The 11552-nt window shown below is 47.7% G+C and overlaps 1 protein-coding gene and 1 pseudogene across 11 annotated transcripts in view; one reads left to right on the forward strand and one right to left on the reverse strand.

Moving 5' to 3' along the window:
- The window catches only part of SMARCA4 (SWI/SNF related BAF chromatin remodeling complex subunit ATPase 4), an 87025-nt gene extending 80649 nt beyond the window's left edge, over window positions 1–6376 (reverse strand). For all 11 annotated transcript variants that reach the window (XM_087867262.1, XM_087867261.1, XM_087867267.1 and 8 more), the window contains exon 1: window positions 6238–6376. The gene's annotated coding sequence lies outside the window, so the exon portion shown is untranslated. The remainder of the gene's footprint in view (window positions 1–6237) is intronic.
- Window positions 1553–8084, forward strand: LOC148108987 (uncharacterized; annotated as a pseudogene).
- Window positions 8085–11552: the final 3468 nt, after the last annotated feature.

Here is an 11552-nt window from a genome sequence, read left to right on the forward strand (position 1 = left end):
TAATTTTCCTGCAAAAATGCATTCATTCGGGAATAACGGAGAACAACAATCCGGGACAAGCAAACTATGGCAAAACCAAAGACAAGTGTGGAGAATAAAGAATGACCTTTTATGGAAGGAAAGGGGGAAGTCAGGAGGGCTGTTACAAACAAGAAGTCCACTGGAGTAAACAGGGAGTTCAAAATGTAGTAGCGTTTCATTGGCTGAGTTGTGACAGTCTCATTGGCTAGGCTGTTACTGGGGCAGAAGAAAAACCTTTCTTTCTCAGCTAGGGTAGTAAAGTTCTGTGACCGGCAAGGTGACTTGCAAGGTAGGTCTTTTTCTGTTGGGTCTGCAACTGATGACAAGTGGTAGGGTTTGAGAGCTCCTCCTTCTGTCTTCCCGATACCATTTAAATGAGGTTTCCTATTATTAATTTTCACATTGTTAATCTCTTACTGTGCCTCATGTATAAATTAAATTTTACCATAGGTATGTACCTATAGGAAAAACAGTATAGATAGGGTTCAGTACTATTCATAGTTTCAGGCATCCACGGGGGATCTTGGAACGTATCCCCCACAGATGAGGCGGTCTGCTGTATTATTTTTAGCACTGGGAATTATGTATCATTTTATTCATTGGAATCCACAGCTCCTGCCCTTTAAATTTTTTTTTCATTCACTCGAAAACCACGGAAGAGGATCTCCTCATCTATAACGCACCAGAAGATGTGAACACATGATGACAGCCAAGCCGGTTCCCTGCCCTTGGGGAGTTCATGCTCTAATCCAGCAGGGAGATGCAGGGTCTCCACTGAGAGAATACAAACGCTATCCCATCTATCTACTAGATGGGCGCTTTCCAAACTCTTTGACCATGACCTGGAGTCACAACATGACCTAGCAAACACACATCAAGTAAATCCAACCAGCTTTACAAATCTATCCTGACCATGCTCCCCATTTAACACGGATAGACTCTCTTCTTTTCTTCTTTTTAAGGCTGGTCAAGCCCCACTGGATGGATGTCATGGTCTACCACTGCTCGGTCTGTACTTGCTATATATTCAACGCTGAGAACGACACATAACCTGCGGACAGGGTGGGAGAGAAGTCCCCCACAATAGGGGTGCACAAAATGCAAGAATGGCCAGGGAGGCATGGTACTTATACTTGCCCAGTTTCACTTGTGACAGGCCCTCCCAGCCACCTCAAATACCGACTGAGAACCAACTCTGTGCTAAGCAGGGTACCAGGTATTGGGAATCCAGTAGCCAACAAAATCCCTGCCTTATGGAACTGACAACTGAGTGAGAGGCAAGCACACAAATAAATATGACATGATGTTCCTTAGGTGGGGCGGGGGGAGATGCCATGAACTCGTACTATGAAAAAATAAGCAGGGTTAACAAGCTGACAGGAATTACTCTTTCAATCATGGTGGCCAGGGATGGTCTCAGGGAGGGGATACATCTAAGCAGAGACCTGAAGTAATGGGAGCCAGTGGTTACTGATGGACAGAGGGACCAGCAAGTACAAAGGCCCTGAGGTGGGACTGTGCGAAGTCAGAGATGGGGGGCGGGGAGCAGATCACAGGCCTCGAGAGCAGCAGTGATGAGGTAGGAGTCTACTCTAGGTGCAAGGGGAAACCGCTGGAATGTTCTGGGCAGGGCAGCGACATGGTCTGATGGTTTTAGAATATTTTTCTGGACATGTTGATGAACAGATGTAAGGTTAAAAGAAAGAAAGGAGTCAATGATGACTAAGGTAACCAATAGGGCTTCAGCTAGCACGTGCCCTTTGAAATACAGAAAGTGTCCCTTCCCCGGGGCAGACCAGCCTTGGAGCCAGATTTGGCAAAGCCCAGCCAGGCTGGATTTCAGCTCCAACTTGCATCCCTTGGTTCAGTACTGGTGACTGGAGGTGCCAACTGGGGAGACTATGGGGTAAGAGGGGGCTGGAGGGAGGAACAGTGGGGAACGGGGTTTTCTGCTCAGGAAGGTTAAGTCATTGGTCCAATATCACAGGAAGTAGAGTCCTGCCTCAAGTCTGTCTGACTCCAGGCTTGAGTAACTTATTTTGGCTGAGGATCAAAAGGCAGAGGACAGCCTGAAAGGGTGCAAAGTGCAAGCACTCTGACAGGCAGGGTATCCAGGGTGTGTTCCCAGGAGGCGGCCATGGGTGTTTAGCACAAAACCACGTTAGGCTGTGATCAAAGACACAACTGGCAGTCATCAGGGCCAGATGCAGCTCCCAGCACACAACAAGTGGACCCCTGGGCTTCAGTGTCACCATTAAGACCATGAGACCATCCACCATTCTACTTTACTGGAACTTTTGGTGCAAGTCAGGGTGACCCACATCAAACCCTGTCCCCTCTTGAACAGGTGAGGCAGCAACTGTCACGCAGCCACCTGCTTCCTGAGCCAGTGGGGCATGACTTAACAGCGAAAAGAGAACTTAAACATCCCAAGGAGCCATTTTAAAGCCCGCTGCTACTAAATACGGGGTCCAACCTCCTTTTATCTCACACATGGCTGAACTCACACTGAGCAAAACCCAGACTATTCCCAGTAACAAGTATCCCCATGAAAAATAAAGACATGCCCCCTTTATAACAAAGTAACAGTCCCAAAGGGGAAACACTGGAGACCAGTCTAGTCCCAAAGGCTTCGAAGGGGCCTGGTTTATGCCCTGCTAACAGTTACCTGTTTTCTAAAGAAAGCCCCATCTCTAAGGGACTTGAGACGGAAATCGATGCATCCCTTCCTTTCTCTCTGTCCTATGAAATCCAACCGCCCAGCAAACTCCGCTACATCTGGCACTACCCTCAATGGCCTTTCCCTCACATGAAGATGATTTGCGACCAAATTTCTCATGCCCATCAAATCCACGTTCTGAAAAATTTGTATCATCAGCATGCAGTTAACAGAAAACTCCAATCATATAATCATATTAATGAGCCTTATACTTCTTAGGGATGATCTCCTTAAGGTTGACAGCAACGGGTGCTCCATTTAGCCTCAGACTTTTGATTCTGATGTGTTCCCCCTCAGACATTTCCCCCCAATATTCCAGCAGCTGTTACTTCCTTTTTAGAGTAGATTTTGCTCATCCCTTTATTTTTTTTTTATTTATTTTTAAAGGTTTTACTTGTTTGTTTTGGGGGGGGAAGGAAAGGAAGAGAGAGAATCTCAGGCGGACTCCTTGTTGAGCACAGAGCCCCATGCTCGATCTCACAACCCTGAGATCATCACTAGAGCCAAAACCAAGAGCCAGACATGTAACCGACTGAGCCACCCAGGTGCCCTTAATTTTTTCTAAACTCCAATTCTCTCTTAAGTGTTCCAATCAGTGTTATAAGTTACAAGGAAATATGTGAGATGGGAAACAAACATGATATTTTCCAAAACCCATGCCACCAAACACACTTCCTTCTTTCCAGTGCATTATGGTTAAAGTGCAAGCTTACAATTTTTTAATTATGAAAAACAAAATAGAAGAGTTGATTCCTTTGCTACTACTTTGAAAACACACACAACTATCACAGCAGAGCAAAAATATATTCTGTATCTCAAGCTGCCAGGATGCTGTAGGAATCCTAATAAATGACACCAGCACCCAACTGTTCAGCACTGTGTGCCGGGCACCATTCTAACCACTTTACAGTTGTCGTTTAGACGTTGCAACAATCATAGTTGGGTACGATTACTGTCCCCCTTTGCCACTAAGGAGATGGATATGATCGAATGAGAACAGGGCCCTTGTCTGCCTGTTCCCGGCTGAAACCCCAGCCCCCATCAGGGCCTGGCTCGTGGTAGGCTCTCAATACCCACTTGTTCCAATAGGGAATGCAAGGTTGGGCCACTTCTTGCACAACGCTGGGGGGCGCCATTCACGTTGTGTTCTGTCTCTGGTCGGTGTGAATGGGCCCCTCTGTGTCATGGCAGCCTTAATGACTGCGGCCAAAATTGGCCGACATATCCGAGGATTCACTTAAATGCCAGGAGCTGTCACCTCCATTTCTCTAAGGCACTAAGAGGGAAAGTGGTAAAGCCAGGATTCGAACCCAGAAGGTTGAATAGAGCCTAGGGCTACCTCCCAGTGTTTTGAGGGTCCAAAAGGAATGACAAAAGTATGCGGCACATGGAGGAGCATTTATTATTGTCATAATTACATATGAATTGATTTTAAAGAAATCAGAATGTATATAACCAGCACATCAAACCTGAACTTCCTGGGATACAGGGTGACTCCAAATTATGTTTTTCATTCCTTAAATAACTGACTTACATATATATACACACACACGTATAAAGAACAACATTAACTCCAATAAATTGAGTGCTCACTATATGCCAGGCACTGCAGTGTGTTAAAGAGCTTCCTATGTTATGTTTTCAACCCTTATAACAACTGAGGTAGCATTGCTGTCATACCTGTTTCACAAGTGGGGGACCTACTGATAAATGCCTTGCTCCAGGTCAAGCTAGGATTTAGAAGGCTGGGTGTGAATTCAGGAGGTCTGATTCCAGAATTAGCAGTCCTCACCACCACCCATACTAACCACCACCCCACACCCTCATTCCCAGGGGACAATGGCCTGGAAAGTTAAAAAACCAACAAGAGCAACTAACATTTATTGCTTACAACCCAAGCCCAGTCCTGTGCAAAGCATTTCACGCATATACTTACTCCATCCCCCCAAGGACTCTCCTCATTCATTCCACAAATGTTCCCTAAGGACCTACTATGGGCCAGACCCAGGGTACACTCCAGGAGACCAAGCAGACATAATCGCTGCTCTGATGGCTCTCAGAAAAGAATGAAAGTGTAATTACACACCAGGGTAACTGCTACACAGGAAAGGATCAAGATGATATGCGAGTGTAGCAGTGGGGTGCAATGACTGGTCCAGGTGGTCACATGCAAGCCTGGACATACTCCCTGATTCCGAGAAAAGGCCCCCTCTTCCGTACAACCTCCCTGATCTCTGGCTCCCATCACTTCCCTGTACATCCACTGTGTTCCTCTCACAGGAAGGGTAATGAGGATTACATGATAGGCCACGGGGAGCTGTTCCCACATTTACCATCTGTTCCCCTACAAGACTAGAGAGGCTCCTCAGAGCATCCAATCACCAACCATCTAACACCCAGTAGGGACTCAACAAATATTTGCTCAACAATGAAGGAGATTGGGCCTGACGGTAACAATGGTACTTCCCACTTGCCAGGAACCATTTTACAGGTTTTCACCAACTCCATTTGTGCCATTATCCCCATTAAACAAACAAGGAAACGAAGAAGTTCAGAGAGATTAAGCTACTTATCTAAGGTCACACAGCAAAGTGACGGACATCCCAGGGAATCAAACTGCAATCCAGTCAATTCAAACTGAAAACTTATTTGAAATTCCTAGGAAGTGGCTCTTGCACTTATTCCCTAGTTTCCCCAAGGATTCACTGGGGGGTGGAGGGAAATCAAGGCTGTTGTCTTCAAGACCAGCACAAAACACTCTCCTAAAGGCCCACGTTTTAAATAAAAGCCTTAATCTGGAAAATCAACTGGAGGCAAAAGGATGCAAAACAAAAACAATGCTTTCAACACCAAACAGTTCTATCCGTCCTCCCCCACTTGCTCTAGACTCCCCACTTCAGGGCAAACATTCTGAAGTCACCACTTGCAAGGAATTGGGGAGTTATTTACTTTTCTTTGAAAACCAACAGTACGTGATTTTTTTTAAATAAAATTTTAGGTCGGTTAACCCAAAGGAACTCCTAATGCTCGTTTCCAGGCGACACTGAACTCATTTGGGGTTTTTCCTACTGAGCCACGACCGCAGCCTCCCCGAAAAGACAACATTCGGGTCGGACCCGTTACAACGTAGCCAGAAAAACCCCGACGTCTTGCTATTGTTGCTGCCGCGACGGACACAGCGACCGGGGGCCGGGACCCCAGCCTGCAGAGTAGGCGGAGAGCTTTGTCCGGCGACCCCAGCGAGAGCGCGCGCGCGGCCTCCACGCGGCCCGGGCCCCCACCCCACGGCCCGCGGATGCTGTAGCCGCCGCGGCCTCGCTACACTGTGGCCTTCCCCGCGCGCGCGGTGCCGGCCAGGCTTCTTGACCCTCGGGCGCCGCCGTACCCCAGCCCCGCTCTGGGCGCCGGCGGCCCCCTCCCCCCTTGGCGCCCTGGCTCCATTCAAACCGTCCTCCCAAGCCCCGCGCCGCGCTCCCCCCGCGGCCCGCGTTCCTTACCGAGAGCCGCCGGCGCCGTCGCCTTCCCGGCGCCGCCCCCGCCCCTCCGCGCGGGGCCAGGGGCAGAGTGGGCGTCTCGCCTCTCCTCACGAAACAAAGAAGCCGCCGCCGCCGCCGCCGAGTGAGGGTAAGTCTCGCGCGCGCGCCCGCCCGTCTCGGCCGCCCCCCCACGCTGCCCGCGCCCCCGTTGCGCGCGCACCCGCCAACTCCCCTCCCCCCGACAGTCGGCTTCTCCCGCTTCCGCCGCCCGCCTGGCCTCGTGCGCGCGCCCGTCCGCCCTTCCGCTCCCAGTGCGCGTGCGCGTCCGCTGGGGGCCTCGGGGAGGTGGGCGGGACGAGAGAGCTGGCGCTTCTGATGTACCACCCCACTCAGTCTGGGAAGGTCTTGCTCATGCGCATCGGGGTCTTCGTCCTCACGCTGCGTCCCCACGCTGCCGAGCATGCGCAGAGCGGGCGCCACTGCGGCGGTGGCCGTGGTGGTTCCCGCGGCTGCGACGGGAGGTTGGGGGATGGGACGGAATGGCCGCGGGTCGGCGGGGAAGGGTTGGCCGAGGGGCCTGAGACTCGGAAGTGAAGACCCAAGGCCGTGCGTAAGGGTGGGAGGCGGGCAGGCTGGACTGGGGCTGAGGCTAGTGGGCCTCTGGGCCAAGGGCGGGTCTGAGAGCTGCTTTTATTTAGTTGTGGTCGGGGGATGGCAGGGTCTGTTAGGCAAGGCCAGGTGGGCCTCGATCGTGGCCGCCTTTTCTTTAGAACTTACCCAGCACTATTAGTTTGGCAAATATTTTTTGACCTGATGCTGAGCTCCAGATGCAAGTGCTGTGGCATCGCACAGACGAAACAACTGTATCATCTGTTGTGGAGCTCTGCTAGGAAGGCAAAGAAGAGGCAAAAGAAATAAGTAAAATATATTGTGTTGAGATGTAAACATGGATAGTCGTGGGAATTTTAAATGGGGCAGCTAGAGAAGGCGTCATTGGGAAGATGTCAAAAGATGAAAGTAGTGAGGGACAGAGCCTTGTTCTAAGTATGAAGGCCCTGAGCCTCTAGGCCGCTTCTCTGTGTTTTGAAAGTGTCTCCAGTGCCACATCGTTTAGTCCTGCAGATGAACAAGTGCTCCCCTAAGTCACGCCCCACAGCCTGTGACTGTCCCTATTCCTGCCTCTGGGGCCTGCGCTTCCTCATTTTCAGGTTTCAGCTGAGGAACCACCTCAAGCCTCCCCTCCTTTTGATCACTGCTTCCTTTTCCTTCACATTTCTTGGATGCCCTGTTTATTGTCCGTCTTCCTACTTTCAATTTAATGGCAAAGATGTTACCAATACTAGTCACTAGTGAATACCCAGCATCTGCATCTACATAAACGATACATCACGTGGGGTGTTCTCCACCACGTACATGACACTTTAAATTTTTTATTGAAAGAATAATACAGACTTGCTGCTGATTAAGTGGCTATCATACTGCATCAGCTCCTCCTTCTTTCTGAGCCACTTGCAGTAGAGGGTAGAGGGTGGGATCTTATGCTGGAATCAGAAAAGACCTGGATTTGAAACCTGACTCCATTGTCAGTAACTGGGTGATGCCAGGAAAATTTATTGGACTTGTCTACACTTTCCTTTTCTTCACCTGTGGAAACAATGATGACACCTCCACAGATGGGTTATGAGGAATCCATGAAAGCAGGCCACTTGGAAGTTTTCTGAACCTTAGCTCACGGGCAAGTGGAGTCTGAACCTCAGTATCTCTCCCTCAGGTAGTATTTCTCAAGTGTTCTTGACATGCTAAACACTGAGCTGGTCCCTGGCCTCCAGTGGTACACTGAGCAGACAGTGTTCCTGCTCGTGGTGTGAACAGTCCATGAGCTCATTTGACTGTCTCCCATGTTGATTAGCTCATAAGTGGTAGGAAAATGTAAGTGCAATGGAAGGAAAGCCCAGGGTGCAATGAGATCATAGCATGGGGCACTCCTGGGGTGGAGAAGTCAGATCGTTTGAAGGAAGATGCACTTATGCCAAGTTCCAAAGGATGAGCAAGAGCAGGGAGAAGGAGGGCACTATGTAGAGGAAACAGGTTGTGCCAAGACCCTGAAGAAAATAATGTAGGAACAGAAAGGCCCATTTGGCTGAGAGGGAGGTCAGAAACAGCTACGTTGGGCAGGGAGGGCCTTGTGAGCTGTGGGGAGGATCTTTAGCTTTAACCAGGAGAATCCCATAGTTGCTCATGCTGCAGGGTGGAGCCTGGGCTGAAGGAGGACAAGAAGTGATGCGTCCCTTTAGGCCATTGCCATGGCCCAGGGTGGAGAGAACAGGGGCCCGTACTAGAGTGAAGGTGGTGGAGATAGAGTTGGAGGAAGTTGGAGGTAGAATGGGTAGAAACTGAAGGAATAGACCCTAGAGGAGTCAGAGTGTGAACAACTTTCTCTGCAGGTGAGACAATAGGGACATGGAAGAGTCCTGCTTTAAGGACAAGATATTTGTTGGTGGGACACCTGTGTGGCTCAGTCAGTTAAGCGTCTGCCTTCCGCTCAGGTCATGATCCCACGGTCCTGGGATTGAGTCCTGCATTGGGCTCCCTGCTCAGTGGGGAGCCTGCTTCTCCCTCTGCCTGCTGTTCCCCCCGCTTGTGCACGCTCTCTCTCTCTCTCTTTCTCTGACAAATAAAATCTTAAAAAAAAAAAAAAAATGTTGGGAACAATTTTATAGACCAGTGTTCCATGGCTGTACGTTGGAATCCCAGCTTAAGCAAAACTGATGCCTTTAGCACTTAGGTCTAGGATACATTTTAAGTTAATTTTCGTATATGGCATGAGGTAAGATTGAAGTTCATTTTTTTCCGTAGGAAGATTTAGTTGTTCCAGCACCAGTCCTGAAATGTCTGCTCCCACACTGAATTACCTTGGCACTTTTGTCAAAAATCAATTCAGTGTTTAAGTGTGAGTCTGATCCTGGACTCCATATTCTGTTATTGATTGATAGGTCTACCCTTATGCTAAGACCACACTGTCTTGGTAACTGTAGCTTTATAAAAGTCTTGAAATCAGGTATTTGATTTCTATTTTGTTCTCTTTCTTTTTTTTTTTAAGATTTTATTTATTTATTTGACAGAAAGAGAGACAGCCAGGAGAGGGAACACGAGCAGGGGATGGGAGAGGGAGAAGCAGGCCTCCCGCTGAGCAGGGAGCCCAGTGCGGGGCTCAATCCCAGGATCCTGGGATCCTGACCCAAGCCAAAGGCAGATGCCTAATGACTGAGCCACCCAGGCGCCCCTACTTTGTTCTTTTTTAAAATTGTTTTGGCTACTCTAGGTCCTTTGCATTTCTGTGTAAATTTTAGAATCAGCTGATCAATTTCTACCAAAAACTCTTGGGATTTTAATTGTGATTGCATTGAATCTATAGACAAATTTGGGGAGAATTATTCTCCTAACAATATTAAATCTTCCAATCCATAAACATGGTGTATCTGTCCGTTTATTTAGGTCTTCTCTAATTTCTGTTTGCTCTTTTCAGGCTTTTCCTACTCTGCTGAAATGACTCTTCAAGGTCGCAGGCACCTGCCTGTTGCTGAATGCAGGAGTCCGTTCTCTCACTTGGTTTCCAGTGCACCACACACTCCTGGGTCTCTTCCCATCCCATCATCTGCCCCTTTCCAGGCTCCTTTATAGCTTCCTCTTCTTCCCACTGACCTCTTAGTAATGAACTACGTCAGGACTCGGTCCCCTATCTACATTCACCCCCTTAGCTTCCAGTCTTGCCGATCTTAAAAAACCATCTACGTTCTCGGTGTCTAATCTGAAGGAATAGAAAACAGTACGTGAACAAATCCCTATAAACAAATGTTTATTGTTATTTCACTCTTCACAAAAGCTAAACACTGGAAACAGTCCAAATATCCATTCACAGATGAAAGGATAGACTGGTGCACACATTCGATGGACTATTCAGCCACAAAAAGGAGTGAAGTCCTAATACACGCTGCAAGGTGGATAGGCCTTGAAACCATGCTCTGTGAAAGAAGTCAGACACACAAGGCCACATACTGTGAGTCTCTTTCAAATGTTCAGAATAGGCAAATCCCTACAGACAGGAAGCAGATGGCCCAGGAGCTGGGGCAGGCGAGAGGGAGTAACTGCTTAATTGGTTCAGGGTTTTATTTGGGGATGATGAAAATATTTTGGAACTAGAGGTGGTGCTTACACAGCATCGTGAATGTAGTGAATGTACTAAATACCATTGAATTGTTCATTTTAAAATGTTTAATTTTATTATATGAATCTCACCTTAAGTTTTTAAAAAATTAGCATGCCGATGGTTCCCAGATGTTTATCCCTTGCCTGGACCTTTCCCATGAGCTCTAGAAAACTGCTTCCCAGACACCATCATTGGATATTTAATAGGAATTAAATTTTCAGTTCCATCACATTCCTCTTCTGCTCAAAACCTCCAATGGCTCCCATCTTGCTAAGAATAAAAAGCAAAGACTATCAAGAGAATGAGAAGATGAGCGACAGAGTAGAAGAAAATATTTGGAAAGACACATCTGATAGAAGATTGTTATCCAGAGATGCCTGGCTGGCTCAGTCGGTAGAGCATGCAACTCTCGATCTCAGGGTTGTAAGTTCGAACTCCTCAAGCTGCACATTTGGTGTAGGGGTTAGTTAAAAATAAGATCTTAAAAAAAAAAGAAGAAGAAGAAGAAGACTGTTATCCAAAATATAAAGTCCTAAAACTCCCACAATAAGAAAATGAACAACCCAATTAAAAAATGGACAAACCTGAATAGAAAACCTCACCAAAGATCTACAGATGCCAAATAAGCATTTGAAAAGATGTTCAGCTGCCATTAACGAATTGCTAATCAAAGCAACAAGGACATACGACCCTATACCTCTTAGACTAGGGTAAATCCGACTTGGAAAACACCAAACACTGGCAAGGATACGAGAACTCTCATTCTTTGCCGGTATGAATGGAAAATAGTACAGCCACTTTGGAAGATAGTTTGGCAGTTTCTTATAAAACTAAACACTCTTTTATGTGACCCAGCATTTGCACACCTTATAATTACTCAAAGGAGCTGAAAACATGTCCACATGAAAACCTGCACGGGAATGTTTGTAACAGCTTTATTCACAGTTGTCAAAACTTGGAAGCAACTAAGATGTCCTTCAGCAGGTGAATAGATAAACTGTGGTCTGTCCAGACAATGGAATAATAGTGTTAAAAAGAGATGATCTGAGGCGCCTGGGTGGCTCAGTCGGTTAAGCGCCTGCCTTCGGCTGAGGTCGAGACCCTGGGATTGAGCCCTGCTTCTCCCTCT

Source organism: Ursus americanus, chromosome 14, assembly GCF_024610735.1.
Source record: "Ursus americanus isolate L20-20 chromosome 14, mUrsAme1.1.p, whole genome shotgun sequence".
Lineage (NCBI taxonomy): Eukaryota > Metazoa > Chordata > Mammalia > Carnivora > Ursidae > Ursus > Ursus americanus.